Source organism: Protopterus annectens, chromosome 2.part2, assembly GCF_019279795.1.
Source record: "Protopterus annectens isolate FY-2018-M chromosome 2.part2, PAN1.0, whole genome shotgun sequence".
Taxonomy (NCBI): Eukaryota; Metazoa; Chordata; order Ceratodontiformes; family Protopteridae; genus Protopterus; species Protopterus annectens.
In genome coordinates, this window is record NC_056730.1 from 705,955,554 (window position 1) to 705,980,008 (window position 24,455).

Consider the following 24,455-nt stretch of genomic DNA (forward strand, 5'->3'; position numbering starts at 1 on the left):
TAATGGATGAGAAGGACAGGCCTTTGTGGTGCAGCTCTGCTAGATAATCTAGGATTTGAGGTAAGGTGGGCACTGCTGTATCCTTCCCCGAGACTGGCTCCAAGAACAGTATCTTTTCCACTTTTCTGAATAGGATTTTTCTAGTACTAGGCCTCCGGGCCTCAAGGATGACATCCAGCATCTGTTTGCTGAGGGTTGCTGGTGATGTACTCAGGCAATAAGCCAGGCTGCTAGGTTGAGGGTTTGCAACTGAGGATGCAAAATCTGACCCCCCTGGTGGGACAGCAGAGAGGGGGTCTGATGCAGGTGCCAGGGTGGCACTGTTGTCAGACTGCATAAAAGTGGGTACCAGTGCTGGCGTGGCCAGTCTGGTGCAATAAGGATTGTCCTTGGCCTGTCCAGTTTGATCTTGAGTAGTACTTTCGAGAGGAGGGGCAGAGGGGGGAAAGGCATAGATTGAGAGTTTTTTCCATGTAAAGGATAGGGCATCCACTTTCCATGCTTGGCTGTGGGGAGTTCTGGTGCGGAATTTGCTCAATTGATGGTTCTGGGGGGGGGGGGAGCAAAGAGGTTCACCTCTGGTGTCCCCCACCTGTGGATTAGAAGCTTGAATGAATTGCATTCCAATTTCCACTCATGCGGGTCTATTAGATTTTTGCTCAAGTCATCTGCCAGTGAATTTTGTTTGCCTGGCAGGAATTGAGCTTGCAGGTGCACTTGGTTGCTCAAGGCTGTGTTCCACAGAGCCATGGCTAACATGCAGAGTGGGTAGGAATGAGCCCCCCCCCCCCCACTGCTTATGTACCACAGGACTGTGTTGTCAGTCTTTATCAAGAGTTGTCCTGGAATAATAAGATATTTGAAGGCTGTCAGTGCATTCTGTACAGCTAACATTTCTTTTTGATTGATATACAGGTGCATTTGTCCTGGGCTCCATTTGCCTTGAATGCATTTGCCTGCCTGCATGCATGCATAGTCTGATGTGTCTATTGTCAGGGTTTGGGCGGCGGGGGAGTAGAGTGAAAGGGAGCCCCTTGTTGTGGTAGCAGGCCTCTGCCCACCAAAGGAACTCTGTCCTTAGGCAAGGAATGATTGGAATCACTGGTTCCAGGTCCTGAGAATGTTGACACCAGAGACTTTTTAAGTACCACTGAAGTTTCCTCATATGCAGTCTTGCATATGGAATTAGGTGAATGCATGAGGCCATGAACTCTAGAGCTTGCAGTATTTTTCTTGCAGATAGCTGGGTTTGAGTGGCCAGTAGTTTGAAGTAATTTTTCAAATAAGCCTGCTTTTCTGGAGTGAAGAATGCCATCTGGGAAGTTGTCTTCAAGCTTGCTCCCAGGAATACAATTTCTTGGCTGGGTACCATATGCGATTTCTTTTCGTTGATGGTATACCCCAGAGAAGTTAGGAGTCTCTTTACAAATGTCAGGTGCTTGAAGTAGCAATTCCTGGCCGTCAGGCTGAATCAGGCAATCGTCCAAGTATGGGTAAATTTGAAAGCTTCTCTGCCTGCAGTATGCAATGGCAGGAGCCAGGTATTTTGTGAATACCTTAGATGCAGTAGATAAGCCTAAGGGAAGTGCAGAGAACTGATAGTGCACAGAGCCTGCCCTGAAACGTAGATATTTCCTGCAATATTCCCTTACTGGGATGTGCAGATAAGCTTCTTTTAAATCTAGGGTGACCAGCCAGGAGCCCTTGGCTAGCATAGGCAGCAGCTGTTGGAGTTTAAGCATTTTGAACTTTAGTACAACCAGGAAGGTGTTGAGAATTGACAGATCTAGGATAGGGTGCCAAGAATTTTCTTTTCTGGGCACCAGAAACAGCATGGAATAGAAACCCTGTTCCCTTTGCTCTGTTGGAACAGGCTGAATAGCCCTGATACTGAGAAGAGAAAGTACTTACATTTGGGCCTCTGCCCACTGGTTTGGGGGAAGGTCTAGCAAGCAACTTGGGGTTGGCAGTGATTGGAAGTAGAATTTGTATCCCTGGAATACAATGTTTAAGACCCAACGGTCCTGGGTAATGAATTCCCAGTTTTTTGCATGCATGGCAAGTTTTCCTGCTAGGGGTGCAAGTACTTGGGCATGGCTGGGAAGGATGCAGAAGTCATTGTCAACTTTTTCCATAAGAGGGTGGCTTACCACTCCCTGTTTTTGAGGTGGGAGCACTCCATTGTTTAGATCTGTGCATACCGATACTGTAGTCTTTGTGGTGTGTTGCCCCTGGGTTTGGACTGAGGAGGCCTGGGAGGGACTGGAAAGGACCAATTTTTCGAAGGCCAATGCCTACTGAATCTAGGTGACTCTACCTGTAAGAAGTCTTAACAGTTTGCATAGATTTAGCTTTTTCCTACATCTTTTTAAGAACAACAACTGCTTTTGTGCCAAACAAACATTCTTGATTTACTGGAGCATCTAGTAATTTTGCTTTGACATGGTCTGGCAAGATTTCTTCCTTCAGCCAAGCATGCCTTTTCAGAACAGACCCAGTGACAACAGCCCTGCAAGACGCTTCTAAGGCATCAAAACCAAACTGCAACCTGGTTTGCAGAATGCATTAACTCTTGTAAATCTTTATTTTCTGCACAAACAAGAATCAACATGTTTTAATTTCCATAATATGCTGCTGGTACTTCAACATGTGAAACTGGCAATTTAAAGCCCTGATGGCAAAAGTTGCAGAGGTATATACCTTCTTACCCCATCTGTCTAAAGCTCTGGAATCCCTCTCTGAAGGGGGGGGGGGGGTTGGCTGTAGTAGCCTTAATACCTTTAGGTCCCTGGGAAATGGTCTCTGGACCCGCAGTAGGATTTTAAAGAGAAATTTGTGAGAGTCACATACACTGTAGTACCTGTCAGGCTTTCTAGGAGCTGGAGGTAAAGTATCAGGGGGTAAGACTTGATTCCATGAAGACATCTACAATATCCAGGACAGGGGGTATAGCTAGAGGCCTATGCTGAGGCAAGTCTAAAAACTCCCTGAGTCTCTTCTTTGACTGAGGGTAGTCATGGCATTCCCAGCGGAAATGCTCTCTTAGTGTATGCAATATTTCACTGAAAGAAAAGTCCTCTGGAGGGGAGGCAGTGGGAATGGAATCCTCTGCATATGAATCCTTATAGGTGGTTAAGGGTATGTCCTGGTAATCAGAGGGGTCAGAGTCATCAGACTCATGGTCTGTAGAATCAGAAGGAAGATCAATTCTTTGTTTTTTAGTGGGGGAAGGCTGGCTTCCCCTAATTGAAGCAAAGTCTTCAGCCATTCTAAGCATTTCTTTTGAGGCATGGGAGCTAGAGAATGTGCTTTGGTCATCAGTTTCCTAGGCATAGTGCAAACTCTGGACCTGAGAAATACAGTAGTTTTAGTCAAAAGTAGTCAGTTTAATACGAACATTGGAAGGCCTGAACACGCCCTCAGAAGCCGGTGTCTGCACAGCGGCTCCGGACCCATCCAAGGTAGAGACATCTGCAGGTTCCATAGTCGAAGAAGCATCTCGCCGCATACCGGACTCCGAATGGGTCTCAGTAGAGACCTGTGAATCTGTAGAAGCGAGTATCAAGGGCTGTGAAAGCACCTCACTGAGTACCAGCGGACTGACGAATAGCTCAATGGTAGCATTGTCGGCAGTTTTGGAGCTATGCTGTCTGTCTGTCTCTGTCTTTATCCTTATGTTTTTTCATAAGATTGGTAGTCAGAAGGCTTAACGAAACCATTTTGGAATATGGAGAACGAAAGCGAAAGAATTTAGTGATAAAGACAGCCTGATGACGAATAGTTCGGGTGTTGAACAAGGCACAAAACAGACAGCGAGGAACGTTGTGGTCTGGGCTTAAACAGGTGAGGCAGTAAGAATGAAAATATCTGTGAGGTATTTGCTTTCCACTGGCAAGACAATTGTTAACTTTTTCTGATATCGGTTAGAGCAAGAAAAAGGATCCCAAACGGGGTACTTAGCTTTAGAAGACTTCAGGTTTGAAACTCGAAAAACGAAAATTTCAGGTAATGGCCGATCGGCACTTCAACTGCTTCTGCTTTGGGCTCCCATGCAGCAATAAAAATTGATGTAATGGCATCAGCTGCATGTTTTATACCCCTGACTTCATGGAAGAGGCGACCGCATCCAACGCAGAAATCCCAAGACTCTGGCATTCGGGCCAACTGAGGGCTACCTGCAGGCAGATAACCCAAGTGTGATGACTGCAACAGTAAAATATGAACATCTGCCAAAGGGGTCAGAAAAGGAACCTGAAAAGGGTGGGGGGGGGGTAGGAGCTAAAGGGACACCAATCTGACCCTGCAACAGAAGAATCTTCCTCACCACTCTCTCCACATCATCTTCTGTCAGGTTCCTAGAAAATCGAGTGGAATAAATGGATGGAGATTTTGGGCTCTCCAAGAAGGGTAAAGGTACGCTGTCTGGGACAGGATCCAAAGTAGGGGAGTGCCTTGTTATGGGTTAAGGTTGTGAGATACGTAGATTGTCTAATTTTTCTAGAGTCAGATCCAGCACAGCCGGATCAAGACATTTGGATGTTGTCGAATCCAAAGGACCAGTTGGATCCTAAAACTTACACTTTTTCAGATCCGGGGTTGAGACCAGATCATAGGAAGACCTCTTCCTACAGGAATCTGAAGCCGAAGAGGAGGAAGAAAGCTTCAATGAGGAGGCTTTCTTTTGTTTACCCTTAGTAGGAGACCCCCCCCTAAAATAGCTTCTCCAAAGGAGGAAGGGAGAAGACCCTTCAGGATGAATTTTTTTTATGCTCCACTAAAGCAAGGGGATTGAATCCATGACATATGGAGCACGTCTCCTGTAGATGGAGAGGACCCAAACAAATGCATAAAGTGTGGGCACCAGAAAGACTGACATTATGTCCACACTTTACATACTTTTTAAAGCCAGCGGCTTATCTGCCATTGGGGGGGAAACGGGACAAGGGTCTGGAGGAACCAGTCATCTGATCCATTATTCATTGTCAAATACAAGGTCCACAAGCAAAACAAGCACCGACTGTCTCAAAATACAATGGCCCCAAACAGTGCAAATCCAACAAAATAAGCACAAGTTTTCTTAAAGGAGTGCTTCAATAAGCATGAACAGTAAAAGAAAAAAAAATACAATGTAAGCAGTCTGTCAGACAAGCTGGTCTCAAAATACTTAATAAAAACATTTTTCTTGGAAAACACAATGTTTCTCACAGAAATTGGCACATATTAGAAAGTAAGGCAAATGTTTTCCCCAAGAGAAACTTACTTGCCCAGCAATGAGAAGACTGTTAACAGACTGCTGATCCTCACAAGAAGAGCGCTCTCTAAGTGTGGCAAGAAAGTAATGAAGCTTACGGCACTTGGGCTGCTGTTTTTCTTCTTATGGGGCTTGGGTTACCAACAGCCTGTGAGCATGTGAGGAAGACTGGCCAGCTGCTATAGCCTAGGCAGGATACAGCCTATATAGTTAAGGCTTCTGCAGCAATGACTTATCAATGAACAAACTGTTTAGCAATGAGGTATTTCACACTTCAGGTTGACCCAGTGTGCTACCAACCTACACCCAAGGGCAACAGTCATCGGACATCGACAAGAAAGAAATGATGGTTCCAGCTGACTACCCTTTATACCACTGAAAACCTGTCATGAGAGGGGGGGTGGTAGCTAATGGGCCGAGGGGGAAGGTCAAACTTCTGATATTCTGGCCAGCCTCTGACTACTACATGCAGGAAATCCCAACAGTCATTAATGCAACAATCCAATACAAAGAAAATCATCCAACACTTATTTTTCAGATACTGGACCAAGATGCAGACATGAATTACATACAACACAAGTCATGCAACTCAATCTGCACATTCACACTGGTGATTCAGAAAAGAAAACAAAAGAAAATAGCATGGGTGAAGCATTCGGAAATTGATTGCTTTGATACTGGCTGTCCTTTTTTTCAGACTTTCATAAGAACTGAACTGATTAGAATTTCTGAAGGGAGTAGTTCTGTCAAGAAATGGACATCCACAGTGCGAGGAATCCTTTCTCCCTCACTTTTAGGTTCTGGAAAAGTGGATAGCTTGACTCAAAATAAAGTCAGACACCACTTTAGGCATAAATGAAGGATTAGCTCTCAAAGAAACCCTACCTTTGTGGAAAATAAGAGGAGTTTGACTTCAAAATTGGGGTGTATCAAACAACCTTTGTCTTGTGGGAATAGGCCCAGTCGGTGAGGAAGGTTGTGATAACTGCCCTTGGCCATTCTATAAGAAGGGTAACACATCAATTATGCTTGGGCAATAAGGAAGCCCCCTCAATGATCTTTGGAAACTCCTAAATCTTCAGAATGACCATGGATACTTTTGGAAAGGCATAAAGGAACATTCCCATCCAAAGGGATTAAATTGCATCTATTTTCCAGGTCTCCTAGCAAAGGAATCCTGGGGCAAAAAAAATTCCAGTATGTTGTGTATGGAGAAAAACAGATCTGAGGTGTTCTCCATAGCTAGATCAAATTCTGGAAGACTCTATGATTTAATTTCCATTTGTGAATATCTGTCCACAGTTCCTGCTTAGCTTATGCCACAACGTTTTGCTCTGACGGAATGCAAGAATCCTATAGAGTGAGAATGCACGGAAGAGCTACATCCCACGCGACCATTGCCAATTTGCACGATCAGTACTGATCTGGACAGCCCCCCCGTTTGTTTGGGTACTACATTGTGATGTTGTCTGTGATCACATGTAGACACCCAGAGAACCCACAGATGACAGAGTGGAGTGCATTTATTAATGCCAGCATGTCTGATATTTGAAACAAAAAAGACAGATCAAAACAAAGTCCTAGCACTTACAACCCCCCCCCCCTAAAGACGCGGCACCCCCAAGGAAAGTCTTGAGGTATTTGTTGTTGTAGACAGTAGTGGAGCTGGAATGGCAGATTTGGATTCAGATAAAACTGCTCTCTCCACCAAAGCAGCTCTTTTATTTTTTTAAATCCCAAACCTGGAATTTGAATAGTCAGGTGGTGGTGGTGGTGGTGATGTTGGGATCATACAGATTTTAGGTACCACTGAATATTTCTCATGAGGAGTTTGGCTAGAGGAATCATGGGTATCAGATGACATGAATCTTAAAATCCTGATAAATTCCCTTGCTTGAAAGTCCTTGACACAGTGGAAAAACTCAGGCATAGATTCAAATATAAATCTACTTTTTCCAAAAAGGGAAATGGAAAAGGGCTGCCTGAGTGGGAAGGTGGGGGGGGGGGGGGCTAAGAATTTTGTAGATACTGGACTTGGATAGTTTCTTAGAAACTCCCCTTTCTTTTTTTGAGACTTTTTGCCACGGATTTTGAACTTCTTGCCTGAACATTGCTGAGGCTGCTTGCTTTGCTTTGTGTAAAAGGATCCTGAATTAGAGGTGAAATATTTAAAGTTTGGGAGAAGGAAAGCCAGAAAACCTGAGTCACCCCTTGTATTAGTTTTCCTTTATCACACATTCAGGACCTCAACAGCAGACAATCCAAATAAAACCTCCATGTCAAGAGAAGAATTTAAACTTTCAGCTTTTACATTTCCTGGCAAATTATGAGAAAGCAACCATGTAAAATCTTCTCATAATAATACAAGTAGCTACTGATATAAAAAAGGCAGTCAGCGGAGTCATAAAAGCAGTTCAAAAATGCTTACTTACCTGACAAACAAAAGCAGTTAAGATGACTTAAGAGAATATTTACTCTAAGATGAAGGAAGAGTGGCAGTTGTGTTATTCTTTTTCTCAAAAGATATAAGCAAAAACTTAAATGTGAGCTTGACCATTAAGAATCCTAAAATGTCAGAAGAAAATGCTTTTCACATGCCTCTCAGAGGTAGAGAAATTAGCATTTACTAAAGAAAGGTTAAGCTGCAAAAAGACTTGAAAGGGAAAGCACTGCAAGGTCAGAGCAGATATCAGAAATAAGCTATTTGTATGACTGAGGAACCTTGTATAATCTGCCTGCTTAAGGGCTGAAGGTTGGCAGTCAGTCATGATGCAGGCTGCAATAAAAACATCCTCCAAGACTGGTTTAACAGGGGGAGGAACATTAGGCTAAGGAAATCCCAGTTGTAATAAGTCATAATATTTTTAAAGAAACTGGAATATCATTGTGCACCAAATGAAAATACCTGTCACTGTAAAAAAAAAAAAAAAAAAAAAAATCTGTTTCAGAAAAGGAAAATTCTTCAGATGGAAAATAAAAAAAATACTCTCCTCAGAATAGGTATCTGTTACTTGATGTGAAAAAAAATCTATTCCCTCCTCATTACACCAGGAATTTGCAGAAATGGAGTTTCTTGCTTTCTCACAGGAAAAACTAGAAAGAAATAAGGCCTGAACCTATCCCCAATAAATCTTCCTTGCCCAGGCTGAGAGAGTAGCTTGTCTGTACGCTTGAGTGAACTTGCAGTGTGCAAGGAAGGCATTCAAAAAGCTTTAGTAGACTGGCTGGATGATGGATTATCCTTGGCAGAATGTGTCCCATATAGCTATTAACTACACCACCATTGAACTAATACCACATTTACAGTAGTAGTAACAGATTATGTAGAACTTCATCCAAATACATTGCAAGGCCATTTATTTATTTACCACAATTAGTCATCTGAAGCATTTACAGAAGTGGCTGGAAATGTTGGGTAGGAACTACCTATGGATGAAAGCAACAGACTATCATTTGCACAGTATAAAAAGTTACTAATAGGGCTTGGCCGATAAAATGTACATTTGTATGAAATAAGACAGAAAACCTTACCACAATTGCTTATTATTTGTATGAAAAACTTTTCATTTTTATTTTTACTACAGGCACAGTGACTGATAGGTACACAATACACTGTGAATAACAGTGCCTTACCACTGCTGCTATATGACCACTGTTATACAGTCACAGATCTTGTATGGTAGTAGTACTGTCACACAATGGATTATATTTAGCAATAATACTTTTACAATGATTTTAGTACTGCTTATGAGTGTGTGCGCATTGTGAGGAGGCTGCAGTGTAACAAGCAGGCCATAGTTTCTTTACCATTAACATCAGCCTTGCACATGATAGGTGGCTATCTTTGGTAGTTTAGCAGAAGCAGGGTGTGTGTGAAAGCAAATGCTCACTGGCACAGCAGCGCAGTGAGTGTTGTTGCCATTTCACAGTACTTGGTTCTGGCTGAGTTTTTGGCAGTAGCTTTTTATAGGTGGAGCCTGCATGTTCTCCCGGTTCTGAGTGGGTCTATCCATGTAATCTAGTTTCTTCCCAGTACACCAAAGAACATGCAGCATATGAATGCATGTTTGCACATCTTGTGATGGCCTTAGCTTGTCAAAGACATATGTACAAAAATCACAGACTTGTCTGTGGACACATACTACTGCTGCAGAAATGCACAACTCTTCTGTGTAGCAATAAAATGGAGTTAAATTATTTTGCAAAAATAAGACATGAAATGCATTACAGAACATTCAAACTACTTAGAACTATGAGGGGCTTGGTGGCTAAATGGATTGTGATGTATTCTTAGTGGTTATCCCTGCCCTCAAACCCACCTATTCTAATATTAGCCCTACCAAGAGGTGTACACAGTAGGTTGCTACAGCTTATGTTGGGGCAGGGGACAGTTTGGTCATTTCTTTAACTTTCCTGAAAATCTCAGAGGTGGTCTCTATAACTTGACTATCACTACTAGCTGTCTATGAGCAAAACGTTTGAATACATTACTAAGACAGCTATTTTTTTCACTTTCTGCACAATCACATGTGCATATGGACATGATTATCTGTTCCGGGTAATGATAAAAAGGAACTCTGTTAACAGACGTCTGACAAGCTAAAGTATGTTGCAGTGTTCTGCTTGCTTTTTCAGTTTCTTCTTAGCCTGAACCCAAGGGGGTGCACAGGAAGTGTCTGCTTTTGGGGGGTAGGGTTGAATAGGTATGTCGTGCTATGTATGACGGCAACCAGTTGAAATATGACTGTAGCCATTTGTCCTTTCACCTCTATCCCTATCTAAAACCAGAAAGATACACAAAAAGTGACTTTTTTGGGGTGGGGAAAGATAGGGGGATCGGCACTATTAGCAAATAGGATAGATGAATCCTCACAAACATTTATCTTCTCAGCTTACTGTGAACTAACACTATCAGCACTGACAAAGAAGCCTTGGACAAAATGTTCTTACTTGAAAGAAAAAAAATACTTCCCTTACTCAGCATTAGTTTAGGCCCTCAATGAATTAACAGGCTGTGAAAATGCTCTAAAATTTACTTCATAACACCTAGAAAGACAGTTTCTGGGAGTCTGCAGAACCACAAATCTGCATTATAGTTTATTTCCTACACACTAATTACTGTTCAGGCTTAGGCAATTAAGGAGAGCTGAAAGAATACTAGAGAAAAATAAAAGCTGAACAATAACAGTGAATTTCTTTCCTTAGTCAAGATTGTTAGCTCATCATTGCATATAAAGGTTATGGGGAAAAAAACCTCTAAAATGCACCTCATAACAGCTAGAAAACAACAGCTTCTTGCAGTCCAGCAGCCTGCAGACCACTCAGCTTAACTCAATTACCTCCCCAGTTATTACAGTGCAGTCTTGGCGACTTAACGTGCACTACACAGATGTAGACAAAAAGCGGGAGAGCAAATCAATTGTCAGGAAAGGAAGAAAAAGTAATCTGGTTACTGCAGGGTTAGCAAGGGGGAACAATGGTGGATGTGTGAGAGGGAAAACAGTACACATGGGGAGGCACCATTTCAGCTAAGGCCAACCCTGAATATAGGTTTTTAACAACGTATCACTGCAACTTCCAGTCACTCTGAATATCCCTTTATGAGATGGGCCAACTTGGCGTGGTATGCAGATCTGTTACAATGCGACAGTAATGCAACTGCAGTTCAACTGGTGCATACTACTGTCCTAACCACTTTCTATGACACAAAAGGTTGCTTCAGAGGAGTAGTAGTGACAGGATGATGCTGGAAGTGTAGTATTCAGACAAACCCAAAAGCTCTAGCAATGACTCTGGTTGTAAGGAGCAAACTCTTAGGCAGACCAGCATTATTCTTGATGAACAGATTTTGGGAGTGCCCAACATCAGAAACCAAAACAGCTGAATGCTCTCCTGGACAAGTTGCAACTCCAGCAGAAAAAGAAGGTAATGTAGGACATGTCTTCCAGCATATTTAGAAACTTATGGGTTGCCACATGCTGAATGGTCCACTTCACTTCTGATCACTTTCTTGCAGAGCAGACTTGTCTGAATCTATTAATGCTTCTTCAGTTATCATACCACTATTCAACTGTCTAACCTCATAAGCATAATTTTTTGAATTGGAAGCTACCGAAGACATGGCCCAGGCAAAAATAAAATGGGTAACAAATGTGAAAAAGCAATGTCCAAAAAAGTAACAAATACTTACAAAGAATCCCAGAAACTTCTTTCAAGATGGTCATGTTTTGTTGTACTACACATTCATTACTTTAACCTACACCCTCTATGAACAAATGTGTTCAACTGATGTACAACCACCACATGAAATATTACATAACTGGTCTTAAGAAATGGTAACTCTGACAAGAGCAGAATGAGTAAGCTCTACCAAGCAACCTGAAGACTAGGACAAAGAAATAAAATCTTACCCTAATGAGCATTTTTACCCCTCTCTACAGCCAAAAGCGACTGGGACATCATTAATAACTCATTCAAGGCAACTTGTTTCCTCATGTTGGGATCACCCATAAAGACCAACCGATGTCTAGGGCATGACCTTACTCAATTATATCTAGAATGCACCTGACCCGAGTCATGGCTCTCCAAATAAGGACACCTTTTAGAAAACTGACCTACCACCTGAGCAGTCCTTGTAGTCTAGTCCACACTGCTGAACACAGACCTCGTTTAGACACTTGCCAGAATGATCAAGAAAAGTAAACTGGTCCTGGAAATTAGCTTAACAATGGAATGTTGGTTTGACACCTTGTTCCTACAGAAAATGTAGGATTTATCAGGAAAAGGGGAGGTACACACTTTAAAGATCTCAACCATAGCTAGGGTGGTGGGTTGGTCCTCAAACACACCACTACTCAGGCCAGGGGTACTCGGATTATAGCAACTTTTGCTTATATTTAGTTATGTTTGCTAACTGGGATGGTCTGAGCTACAGTGATTTTTCTGTTGAATCCCAAGAAAAGCTTCACATTAACATTACAGTATTTAAATTCACTTACAAAAGACTAGATTACTATAACATTAGATAACGCACAGTAGAACAAGTTTCATATAAAGACGAAAAACCTGACAGCTGGCACTGTGCAGATAAAAAGTCAAGGGTAGCTGTCCTGATCAATGCATCCAAAGTGTAAAACATAAAAAGGAGTACATGAAAGCTCACCTTGAAGGCCATACCTCTGAACCTATCTACAGACTCCTGTGCATCACATTAGGAAGTAATGAGCTCTTTATCCAATACCTGGACCACAACGAAAACCTAAATGCAAAACAGATGGAAAAGACTGTTACAGAATTTAGTGCTTAAAACTTATTAAGAGTAAACCCCATAAACAATGCCAACACTAGCTTTTGCTCCAGATTAAGACTTGCATGTTAAGAGCTTCCAAGACCTATGAGAAACAAGTGAAAAAGCTGTATGCAAGCACATCCACAGTAGATCTCTAAAAAAAAAAGTCAATATAAAAGGAAATCATTGCATTTGGTTTAAATACCACCTTACATAGTGTCAACTCGCGAACTGAAATTCGATAAGTGGCTTCCTTTACTTTTATTTCACAGTTTAACTGGGTAGGAGGGCTGGTCAACTGACCTTTTTCAGCCACAACCTGTGCCATCGGTCATAAAAGTATACAGTTTTACAGTGGTTCATACAAGTCAAAGTATGACAACCATATGAAGACAGGTATATGCAAGAAATAACAATACATTGAGCATAGCAAAACTGGAACATAGTCAAGACAGTTAAGAGTAACTGAATTATACAACCAATAAGTGCTAAGCTTCTGCATAGTCTTGGTGTTCACGGAGTAACTTACTCCACTAGCACTGCTAGTCATTTTCTCTAAAGCAAATGCATTTAGAATCCTGTAGTAATTGCTCTTTTGATTTTGTTTTGAATGTTCCAGTGTGTTTACTTCTCCTGGGAGCTTGCTCCAGATTATGGAGCTAACAGACATTCACCTGACTGTTTTGAAATGCAGTATGGTAATTTTAAGCCCTCTTCATAACCGTTTCCAAGACTGCTTTCTGGTTGTTTAATTTGTAGCTTAGACTAAGGGTGGGCAATAGCCCACTTTTAGTATTTTACATACATAAACTTAGTAACAGGACTGCTCTTTCAGGGATGGGTAGACAGTTAAATTTTTGGGGGAGATGACAGCAATGGATATTTGTTTTTTCCAGAAGAGCAAACACACAGATTTTAATAGTAGTAGTTTTCACTGTGTGCAACTGCGGTAAAGTTTACTGTTAATAAGGGGAGCCCATATTCGATTTTTAGGGTAGGTACATTTGTGGTTATTGCTCTGCAAGTGAAGGGAGTGAATAGGTATGACAGCTTTCCTTTCTGGTAGGTATTGTACAGGTATCACACTGGAATGCATAGAATTAGATATGTACATGACTCTTGAATAAACCACACTGATTCATGTTATCCAGTTATTTGAGGTAAAATGCTCTTAACAAGGAAGGATGGATGTGACTAACAGATGGTCCTACTTAATTGTGTGACAAAATCACTGCATCCTTGCTTGTCGCACAAAAGTGTGAACGAGACCGTGAGCTTTCAGACCTCCACAAGCAAAAACTAAAACCTCACTAACATTTCTGAAGCATTTTTGCAGGGGGACTTGGCCTCCACACTAACAATGTGGGAGCCTGTATCACCCACCATTACTACTAGGCCACAGTACCCCAAAGTAAGAATAATTCTCTGAGATACTGCAGTCACAGAATTAGCAGCTGCACCTTCTTATTTACTCATTTGGGTGTCAAAAGAGGATGCAGTGATCATCTGCCTTGCACAAAGAACTACTAGCTATAGAACAGATTTTGGTTCAAAATTTTGCTGCATTTTAAAATCATTTCTTTTACGCTTGATAAATGGTGGTGTATTAATTTCACTAAAAATATGGAGAGTCATTATGGCTATAGACTCAATTTACTTGAGAAAATGCATGTCAATTAACATCCTCTTATTCTGTCAACTTTATAAGGTTGTACTGTTAACATATTTTAAAGAATAGGCAAACTGTACATCAGTAACCAGACTGGAGAATGAGCATTCTCCAGCAGGGTATTAATGTACAAGTAATGCCCACTGAAAAACAAGTCTGCCACTTCACGGCAGCATATCAAGCTGCCCTGGAGCTTGGACTAAAAAGTAAAAAAAAAAACAATGTGTACATGAATGTGAAAGATTGGTTGAACTATTTTACACTCGCTAACTAGTGCTTCTGCTGTTTAACGTGTGTAAAATAAAAAGCGTGTGCATGAGTGTGTGTCTGTATGAAAGAAAGAGAGATGATCGAAAATAAATGAATCAGAAGAAAGTGTGTGCAAGCTTATGTTGTTGTCTGCATGTGAGTGAATGTGTGGATGAAAGCAGAAGAGAGAATGTCTGTGTGTCTGCGTGTGTGAGAGAGACAGACTGAAGAGCGAAAGCGATCTCTGGCAGCATCCCCTAAAAGCTTTGCATAGCTCTCAACCAATACCTCTTTCTCAACACAAGAAATCTGTACATGGCCAAAAATAATGAAGAAATAAAGGGCTAAAACAGGGACAGATTTTAAAATACTGCTCTTATAAACTTAGAAAGTCACTAGAATAACAGGGTTTTCATTGGTATGCATTGTTCTGAAGCATAAATGTGTGTTGAGAGCGACAGTGAGTGAGATGACTACTGGAAGCAGCAGCAGCAGTAAAGGGTTTGCATACCGCTGCACCTTTGAGCTGCAGAAATCTGGATACAGCCTAAAATAAAGGGGGAACAAAGGCTCTAAAATAGAAACAGATTTTAATTATTGCTCTTATAAAACTACAAAGTTGCTTAAGTAAAGGATTTATATTAGCATGAATTTTCTGAAGTAAATTCAAGTCTGAAGCTCAAGTGCATGTCATCATTTAGTAATTTCAACCTCAAATGACTGCCAAACAAACAATTTAGGAGTAAGGGAACAAAACAATGAAGTAAATACCTGGTTATTTTTTAAAATGTTACATTTTGGATGTAAAATGCTTCCCCCACCACCATTAACATCTACTACAGCAAGTTTGAAACATTAGGCAGAGCAATTATTTTACATTAAAAAAAAAAAAAAAAAAAAAATATATATATATATATATATATATATATATATATATACATATATATACACACACACACACAAACAAGCAAAACAAACAATTTTACAGAGAACTCATTCTCTAAGCTGAATAATGCATGCGCTCCAGGGTATGTATTAATGTGTAATTAGGTTCATAGGTAGGTAACTAGGCTATCAGCCCTAGGGGGCCTATACAAGCCCAGCCAAAAAAAGATACCCTGGCTTTTGCCACCCAAGAAAATTACTTTCCTGTTCACTGTCGAGCAGAGCCACAAAAGTGATCCCCAGGGTGAATTTATTATTTCACATCCAATCAAGATTTTTCTTGAAGAGTGCTAATGAGGAGCTTTGTTTGACATAGATAGGTAGTTTATTCCAGAGTATGGGAAGTCTCTGGGACAGGAATCTATCCCTCTGGCATTTTCTGTTTATTGTGGTGACAAGGTTTAGGTCCCTAGAGCGTGTACTCGGAGGGATTGGGATTTCTTTAAGTGGAGCATGTCCAACAGCTCTGGGTTTGACACAGCTTTATGTGTTAGGCAGAGATCACCTCTGAGTAGGCAATATGCGACGGAGTAAAGCTGGAGTTTTTTGAGACTGTCTGCGTAGGGCATCTGTTTGAGGCTGGTAATCCTCTGTGAGGTATTTCTGCAGCCTTTCCAGTTGTTGTAGATGTCTTGTGAGGTACACACCAACAGGGGTGTTGTACTCTATAATGGGTCTAATGAGTGATGAGTAGAGGGGAACAATGACCTCTTTTTTTCTGGATGAGAAACCTTTTGTGATGAGGTGTGCCACGTAGGAGGATTTCCTGACTACTGTGGCGATGTGATTATCAAAGGAGAGACTACTGTCCACCTGGGTCCCAAGGTCTCTTATCACACTTTCGGTGTTAAGTATAGTACCGTCTATGTTGTAGTTCATGGGTACAGTATTTTTACCAAAGGGGATGACAATGCACTTGGAGAGAATACTGGGAGCTGACCCTTGGACATGTCTGAATAAAAAAACTATTTTCCTCTAGATAAGCGAGGAAAGTGAGTACAAGAGCTGTTTTTCTCTAAGCAAATGAGAAAGGTAAGTTCAAAAACCGTTTTCCTCTAGGTAATGAGGAAGGTTTAGTGCTATATTATACAATGCCCCCCCCCCCAATTAATATTACAAAAAAACGTGCACGCTAATTGGTCAGCGTGCACGTTGTAAATCAGAGTTATAGTAATGAAAAAAGGTCCAGTTGCCCGGACTTTTTCCATTACTATAATTCTTTTTTTTTTTTTACTGTCTCGCTATGTTATACGAGTTTAACATAGCGAGACAGCTTTAAAAAAAAGCAACGGAGATTCTCCGTTGCTTTTTTTAAAGCTGTCTCGCCATGTTAAACCCACTTAACATAGCGAAACAGTTTTTAAAAAGCAAAGGAGATCTTGCTTTCTCCATTGCCTTTGCCCACAGCTCTGATGTACTGCGTAGGCGTACGCAGGTCAGCGTGCACGTTGTAAATCAGAGTTATAGTAATGGAAAAAAGTCCAGTTGCCCGGACTTTTTCCATTACTATAATTCTTTTTTTTTTTTTTACTGTCTCGCTATGTTATACGAGTTTAACATAGCGAGACAGCTTTAAAAAAAGCAACGGAGATTCACCATTGCTTTTTTTAAAGCTGTCTCGCCATGTTAAACCCATTTAACATAGCGAAACAGTTTTTAAAAAGCAACGGAGATCTTGTTTTCTCCATTGCTTTTGCCCACAGCTCTGATGTACTGCGTAGGCGTACACATGCGCAGTACATCAGAACTGCCGCAGAATACCAGACAGCTGCGTAAGGGCAGCAAGGAGGCATTATACAATGCCATTAATTAAGAAAAGTAATTATTTTTTTTCTTAAATAATGTCATTGTACAATAGCAATAACCCACTTCTGGGTGTGGGTAATGCTGGATTTACCCACAGCTGGCTTTGTTTGGCCACTCGGGCTTCGCCCTCATGACCAAACCACACTAACCGTGGGTAAATCCAGCATTACCCACACCCAGGAGAGGGTTATTGCTATAGTAATTAGTAGCTTATTTAGTGCTTACACCAAGTTCTGAACAAGTGCTGATCACGACTAAGCAAATTCAAGTGCTAAAACTAAATCTGTATCTGGACTAAACTAGTTACGGAAAAGGGAGGAAACAAGTGCAAATGTGGGCTTTTAAATCAGAAAGTTGAGAGAGATGGAAAAGCTGCCTAAACGGCTAATAACTACAATTTCAGGGCCAGAACCACTCCTTATGTGGTAGACAGGTTACCTAGTGTTTACCACTCCCACTGATAAGCTAGAAGGCTTCCCTCCAACACAGACAGCTTGGGGGGCTCAGAAGCTTACATACAGTCCTGGATACAGTAAATCTGAGTCTGGACTACACTAGTTACAGGAAAGGTAGGAAACGGGCTTAGTTTTTTTTTTAATACAGAAAAGTAGCTAAATTCAAATCAGTGCAAGCTAGCACACGAGTATGCAGCAATGTTAGACCAAACAGTTTAAAAAAAATGCAATTAAATTAAAAATGACAAAAAACAAGTGCAGAAGGAGTCTTATTGGGTAGAATGAGGTAAAGATATGGGACTGGGGGGAGTTTCCCAGATCAAATCTACAGTGGGGGCGGGCAACTGCAAAAGCCTCCAAATTTAACAACACAGGAACAGGGAGGGTGGGTAGGGGGAATTAGAAGTTATGTACATACCATAACGTTCCATGTTAGTTGTCTCCTCTCGCCTTCTTTCTTGCTGGATGGCTCCGACTTGGCACTTGCTAAGCTCGAGAACTCATTTTACCAGCTCGAGGCAACCCTATATCCCATGATGCAAGGCGTGACTACCTCAGATCTCGTTTGGTAGCTAGAAGAAAACCCTGCCAAAAACACTTCTTCCCCAGGAAGAAGAAAACTAACTGTAGGAGAAACTAGGCCAATAGCCACTAACAATAAAGACTCTTCCTACTGGGAACTCTTGGAAAGAGTGACCACACCCTCAACAAAAAGAAGGTACAACCTCAAGATCAGTCCAGGCCAGGGGGAAGGAGGGGCCTTAAGAAAGAAGGCGAGAGAAGACAACTAACATGGAACGTTATGGTATGTACATAACTTCTAAATGTTAAGTTGTCAAACTCGCCTTCATTCTTGCTGGATGGGACCGTGTCCCTAGCACCTCTATCCTGGGTGGCTCAATGGAACAGACTCTTGAGAACTGTGGAACCAAACCTAGCCCTGTCCCTAGAGGCCAAATCCAATTTATAATGAGACACAAAGGTGTGAGGAGTGGCCCAAGTGGCTGCTGCACAAATGGTGTCAATAGGTAGCCTATCTTGAAAAGCTGTGGATGTGGACAGGCTCCTGGTAGAATGTGCTTTTGGTTTTGAGGATAGTTGCTTGCCTCTAAGATGATAAACATAAGAAATGATAGAAGACAGCCACCTGGATAAGGTCACTTTAGAGACTGGGAGACCCTTTCTGTTCTCTGCATAGGAAAGGAATAGTTGATCAGATTTTCTGAATTGTTTGGTTCTGTCCAAATAATATCTGAGCTGACGATGGACATCCAAGCAATGAAGTTTTTGTTCAGCTTTGTTTGAATAATTGGGGAAAAAACTGGCAAATCAATAGATTGGTTAAGATTCGTCTGGGAAGCAACTTTGGGCAAAAAAGATGGATTAGTTCTTAAAGACACCCTATCTTTGTGAAAAACCAAGTAAGCTTACCGGACACAGAGGGCCTGAAGTTCAGAAACGCTTCTAGCTGAAGTAACAGCAACCAAGAAAATTGTTTTCCAGGAAAGAAACTTTAAGGAGCATGTAGCAGCCGGTTCGAAGGGGGGTAGAATCAAGGATGCCAGCATTAAATTCAAATCCCATTGCGGAGGAGGATCTTTGATTGGAGGCTTCAGAAGAAAAATACCTTTCAGAAAGGCTTTGCAAAGCTTGTGGGACATAATGCTTTGATCCACTAACCCAACATGAAAATTAGAGATTGCTGCCAATTGGACTTTAACTGTAGAAGAAGAAGATCCCGATTGAAAAATCTCTGCTAAGAAGTCCAAAACTGAATGCAGTGGAGCAGTAAAGGGATCTATGTGTTTAGACTTTGCCCAGAAAGAAAAACGTTTCCACTTACTAGCATAAATCTTTCTGGTGGAGGACTTTAGAGAAGCTACTATGATGTTCCTAACGGGGTTAGAGATCATAGGAAGCCTGGCTAAGGAAGGAAGTGGAGCAACCAAGCAGTGAGGTTGAGAGAATGAATGGCCCGGTGCGGATGACCCGACTGGTGGGTCAGAAGAACTGGGAATGGGTCCAGATGCCAAGGGTGGGCCAGGAGATGATGCAGGGACGGAAACCAAATTTGTTGAGGCCAGTAAGGGGCAATGAGGATCAACTTGGCTCTCAATATGGTAGCTTTCTGAATAACTTGTGGTATCAGAGGAAATGGAGGAAAAGCATACAGAAGTCCCCGGGGCCAATCCTGGGTTAGAGAGTCTCTCAGGGAATGGCCTGGTAGAGGAAAGAGGGTGAAGAAGTCTGGGCATTTGCTGTTTTGGGGTGTAGCAAAAAGGTTGCAGGAAGGGAAGCCCCACTTCTGAAAAATCTCGTCCACTACCAATTGTTTGAGAGACCACTCGTGTGGCATGAGAATAGCTCTGCTCAGTCTGTCCGCTAAGAGGTTGGATCTCCTGGGGATATGCGTTGCTATCAGAAACCGATGAGAGGAGATCGCCCGATGCCAAAGTCTGAGAGCTTCTCGACACAGTGGGTAGGACCTGGTCTCGCCCTGCTTGTTGATATACCAGACTACAGACATGTTGTCCGTCTGAACTGCAATAGTCCCTAAGGGAAGAAAGTCATTGAGGGCTTGCAACGTTAAAAGCACTGCTCTCATCTCTAGGACATTTATGTGCAGATGGTATTCTATGGGTTGCCAAGTCCCATGGACTATCCTGCCCTGATAATGCCCCCACCCCCACCCGATCACAGAGGCATCCGTAGTGACTGTGGCAACCGGAACTGGGGGAAGAAACAGTCGTCCCTGATGGAGCAGGGGAGAACACATCCACCAGGTTAGATGACTCTTGCACGACTGCGTGACAAAAATCTCGTGACTCATGGGGAGTTGCTGGAATGACCATTGAGCGAACAACATGCACTGCAGAAGACGCATGTGGAAGTGGGCTAATGGCAGAAGAACAATGGCCGCAGCCATAAGACCCACAACCTTCAGGACAAATTTGACTCTGATCTTCTTGCTGAGTAATATGATCCGAACATACTTCCGAATGTCCAGAATTCTTCGTTCTGTGAGTCTGGCTGACTGTTTAATTCTGCGCCTATAAAGGTAATAGATTGGCAAGGCGACAGAGAAGATTTTTCGAAATTTATTGAAATCCCCAATTGCTTGCAGGTTTGCAGAGTGTGGTCTCTGGCCTTGAGAAGTTGATGCCTGGTGGTGGCGGAGAGGAGCCAGTCGTCTAGATACGGAAATACCTGGAATCCTTGACGTCTCAGATGAGCCGTAACCACTGCCATGCATTTGGTAAACACTCTGGGGGCTGTAGTGAGGCCAAAGGGCAGGGCTCTGAATTGAAAATGACTGGACCCCAGCCGAAAGCGGAGAAACCTTCTGGAGCGCCTGTGAATCTTTATATGATAGTACGCATCCTGAAGGTCTATTGAGCACATCCAGTTGTCCTTGCCCAAAAAGGGTAGAATGGACTGAAGCGTGACCATCCGGAACCTTGTCTTCTTGACAAACTTGTTTAGTTTGCTGAGGTCTAAAATTGGTCTCCAATCTCCCGTCCTTTTGGGGACCAAAAAGAATCTTGAGTAGGTGTTGGATCCTACTTGGTCTGCTGGCATTATTTGGATGTCTCTTTTTGCTAGGAGTTTTGATACCTCCCGTTTTGCCAATTCCCTTAGACCGGGTAAGACGTCTGGAAGGGAATGATGAGGAATGGGATACCTCTGGAAAGGGATATTGTAGCCCTCGGATATGATCGACTGTACCCATTTGTCTTGAGAGAGGGAACGCCAGGCTATTGGGTACAGCGACAATCTTCCCCCGACTGCCTCCAAGGGTGGACAGTCAGGCAACACCTCAGGGATGCTGGAAGGGTTTATCAGGGAGAGTGTCTCCCTGCTACCCTGATTCTGCGGACCCCCTCTGCCCCTAGGGCGGTGCCTATTATTATTACCCCTTCTGCCTCTGGGGGTAAACTGACCACGTGTGTCCGGCGTGACTCCTTGAGATTTACGGAACCACATTTTCCCTCCCTTCTGACCCTTTGGATAGGGTCCTGAAGGGGTGGAGAAATGGACTCCTACGGCAGAAAGGGTCTTGCCGTCTTGCTCACACCTGGTCAATGTATCCTTCACCTGAGGCCCGAACAAAGCCGAACCGTCAAAGGGGGTATTGGTGAAGGACGCCTTAAAAGGGTCTGCAAAATTACAAAGCCGCATCCAGGCCTGACGCCTAAGTGCCACTCCTGTGCCTGCGGCCCTACTCGCCCCATCGGCTGCATAAGAAATGAGCCGCATGGAGGAGTTAGTCAAAGAATTGAGGATTCCTAGCTGTGAGGCAATCTTTTCCTGAGCCCCAGTCGCCGAAGGATCCTGAACCACTTCACCTAGTTCCTTGAGAATGTCTCTCTGAAGTCTGGTAAAGTGACAAAGGTAGTTCAGCGAACGCATAGCAAAGGTCGCTGAAGAAAACATCCGCTTGCCGTACCTATCCATGGTCCTAGAATCCTTATTAGGAGGATGGGCAGGCACAGAAGGATCAGCAAGTTCCTTCTTGGTGGCCGCCACCACCACCATAGCATCAAAAGGGACGCCCTTAGAAAGAAACTGTTTGTCTGCAGGGGCTGTAATGAATTTGGAGGGCCTCCTAGGAACTGGTTCCACAGAATCCGGGGCTGCCCACGCCTTACGAGCCACTACTTGCATGAATGGGTCGAAAGGCGGAGACACCCAGGAGGTGGAGGGTCGAGATCCGAAAGCCTCCAGGTATACCGACTCATCCTCGGAGGGGTTAATGGAAGGCCAGTTCCCCCTCTGCTTAAGGAGTTCCAGGATGTCTGAAAAGGAGACATCCTCAGAGGGGGACCGTGGGGAACCCTCCGACTCATCTAAGTCGGTATCTGATGTAGTAGACTCAGGGGAGTCTGTGTGCTTCCTCTTACGTGGGGGTTCTGCTGCAGGATCAGGAGAAACCTCGGAAGAGGAAGTTCTTCCCAATGGGGAAACCTGGGGCGATGGATCTCTGGGTCCGGGAGCAAGAGACTGGCAAGAGACATCAACAGGCACCGAAGATGGAGGAGCTAAAGGAATAGACCGTTGACCTAGCTCGGGGGCTAGGACACTCCTCATCACCTCGAAGGCTCCTCTCCCAGGGAGGCCAGAAGACTCCCGCCCCGAAGAAACAGGAATCCCCGGCCCCACCGAAAGAGAAGGCTCCGAAGCCAATGTCGGTGCCGAGCTCACCAATGCCGAAGCTCCAAGAGGGAGAGCAGGGTCGGACAAGGGTCCGATGCCACTTGCCCCCTCGGAGCTGACAAGGGAGACTCGACGACCGGATCCCTCCAATGAAGGTCTCATGGAGGAGATCGGAGCCAAAGACGTCGGAGCCGAAAGGGGAAGTATCGGCTCCGGCGCACCCACGGTCACCGTTCCGAGAAGCTCCGGCTCCGAACTCTGAAGGAGAGTCGGAGGAGGAAGTTCGGGGGGGAAGAGAAATAGCAGACGTCTGTTGAGACGGGCTATGGAGCATTTGGGCTAGTGCCTGTGACTTCAACTGTCTGCTTACCACCCTCTCTAAATCGTGGTCTGATAGCCTGGAAGATCTTGAAGATCGGCTCCGATGGCTCCTCTCAGACAAAAGAGGAGATCCCGGTGCCGAACGAATCGACTCCAGGGAAGGAGACCGAGATCTCTTCCTGGATGGAGCCATCGGAGCCGATGACCCCTCGGCTCCAGATGGAGCCGAAGACTTGTCGGCTCCAATACTGGATAAAGACACGTCGGCTCCGGCCGGAGCTGACAAAGTAATGGGTATTTGTGTGTCGGAGCCGGACGGAGCCGACACAACAATCTCCAAAGTAGAAAGATTGGCTCCAGCCGGAGCCGATCTCGACTCCGAAGGAGTCGGAGTCACAGCCGAAGGCTTAGAAACTACAGCCTGGGCTCTAGATGGCTTAGAGGGTTTAACCGACCCAGCCTTGGTCGGAGAACCCTCTGGCTTTAACAAGCCACGAAGAATTAATTTCTTCGTTCCTGCAGGACTCTCTGGCTAAAGGAGTGACAAATGGCACAGGAGTCCTGCAGGTGTAAAGGCCCCAGGCAATACACACAAGAAGTGTGACCGTCTGTCAGAGACATTTTCTGACAGCACGAGTCACACTTCTTGAAGCCTGAGACCTTTACCTCTTTAGACAATGTCCAAAAGCAGACAGACACAACAGTCACACAGTTAATCCCCAAAAAACACACACACACAACCTGACAGGAAATAACTGAGGGGGAGGCTTAAAGCCTGAAGGAAATAAATCCTAACGTAAAGGAAGGGAATATAGGGTAGGAGATAAGTATAAGTATAAATAATATACCCAATAAAGGACAAATAGGAAATAAGGGGAAAAACTCTGACTAATCTTGAAGAAATTGAAACTTTACCTGAGCTGGTAAAAAGGAGACCTCTTCGCGAAGCGGCAAACAAGATCTGAGGTAGTCACGCCTTGCATTATGGGATATAGGGTTGCCTCAAGCTGGTAAAATGAGTTCTCGAGCTTAGCAAGTGCCCAGTCCCATCCAGCAAGAATGAAGGCGAGTTTGACAACTTAACATGTACAGTTTTGTACCTACCATAAATGTAGATGTTCGAGTGTATACACTGCTGCAGTCATTACACTTGGGTTATCCTGCCGTCAGGCGGTTCCCCAGTCAGCCAGAGTTCCAAAGTCTTGGCCCGGCGTCAGTTGCTGTCGCCTCCTCCCTGACGTCAGTGTGACAGGGGTATATAAGATGCAGCCAACGCCATTTTCTTCAGTTTTTCTTGCCCCAGATGTCAGGTGCCCC

General features: G+C 43.5%; 1 protein-coding gene across 1 annotated transcript in view; it reads right to left on the reverse strand.

Moving 5' to 3' along the window:
• Positions 1–24,455, reverse strand: part of PTPRA (protein tyrosine phosphatase receptor type A) — a gene marked incomplete in the record, with an annotated part of 4,245,980 nt that overhangs the window by 3,121,875 nt on the left and 1,099,650 nt on the right. The window contains 1 exon segment of the mRNA XM_044064105.1: positions 12,414–12,509.